Below are 1,654 nucleotides of genomic sequence, written 5' to 3' on the forward strand. Positions count from 1 at the left end.
CAATACAGTGAGACAGCACCTACCAAGAAGGGGGCCTGATCAATCCTCCTCCTCCTCCTGTTCTTGCCCCTGCTCTTCCTCCTCCCACCCCCTCCTCCCCTAAGATTCTCTCCCCTGCTTTTTTGTTCGATTTTGAGGGTCTAATATGGTCCAGGCTGGCCTCCAACTGAAGATCCTCCTTCCTCAGACTCCTGAGTACCAGGGTTCTGTAATGTGGACCTGTGTGCCTGGCTATTGTCACTCTACTTGCTTTCCGAAAATGCCCATCAAAGGACCATGGTTCTTGAGTTTATCCCAAGTGTCTGCTCCAAAATCAGGTACATGGGTAGTGAATTTTCACCTGTGCCAGTGTCCACCTTTCATTCTCTGTAGATAAGGAGTGCCAGAGGATAAGGGATTGCCAGGAAAAAAAGGGAGGCCTTGAGCAGATGGACTCCAGAAGAAATATCAGGATAAATGCACCGCACAAGTGTTCCTGCATCCTACAGAAGTTAGGGGTGATGTGTTCCTCACTCTAAGTCTACGGCTCAACAGCACAAAGTCAGTACTGGTTATGTGCGAGAGGTGGGAAGGGAAATAGAGACACTGCTCTTACAGAGGACCAGAGCTCACTTCTCAGCAGTCAGGCACACACCCTGTGATTCCATCTCCAGCACATCCAACACACTCTGCTAGCACTATATACGAGTGCACAAATCCCATCATTTCCTTTATATATATTAACCTTATTACTGTTGTTTTCATACAATATATTTTGATCATACTGTTTCTCCCCCCTCAATTCTTACCAGATCCTTCATTTCTTACCCAATTTCATTTTCTTTCCTCTTCCTCTCGATCAATAAAAAAGAAAAAAGTCAAAACAAAGCCGGACTGTGGTGGCGCAGGCCTTTATTTCCAGCATTGCAGAGGTGGAGACAGACAGATTTTTGAGAGTTCAAGGACAGCCTGGTCTGCAGGGTGAATTCCATGGCAGCCAAGGTTACATAAAGAAACCCTGTCAAAAAAATAAAAATAAAAACAAAACAGAAAAGTGGGGGAAAAAAAAAACAAGCAACAACAACAAAAACCCCAGAGCCTGTTTTGTGTTCGCCAACCACTTCTGAGCATGAGGCTGCCCTGGAGTGTGGTTAGTGTACCCACGTGACTCCACTGAGCAAAAGTGGCTTTCCCTTTCTCAGCATCAGTTCTCGGATATCAATTGCAAATAGCAATCATGGGAAGGAGCAGATAAACATGCCACTGGAGCAGAAGCTCAGAGTTTTTCATCCTGATTTGTAGGCAACAGGAGGAGAAAGAGCAAGACTGGCCGGGAGCGGGCTTTTAAAACCCCAAAGCTCACCCCATTATAAACTTCTCCAACAAAGCCACACCTCTGCATCCTTGCCAAACATTTCCACTAACTGGTGCCTAAGCCCTCAACCGTGCAAGCCTGTGAAGGGCACTCATTCACGCCCACAATGTCACTCCCGTACCACTTGTGCCACCACTGCGCTAGTCTGTTTCGGGGCAGGTTGCCGTTGTAGAGCATAAGGTTCAAGGCTGGCAGATCCCAATGAATACTCTTCTCCCCCAGTAGCATGCAGAGTGCCTTCCAGCACCAGGAATGCCGGTCAGTAGGCTGAAATTTCTGGTTGGGCACCAGCAGGATTTC

This window comes from Psammomys obesus, unplaced genomic scaffold (assembly GCF_907164565.1).
Source record: "Psammomys obesus unplaced genomic scaffold, mPsaObe1.curated_primary_1811, whole genome shotgun sequence".
Classification (NCBI taxonomy): domain Eukaryota; kingdom Metazoa; phylum Chordata; class Mammalia; order Rodentia; family Muridae; genus Psammomys; species Psammomys obesus.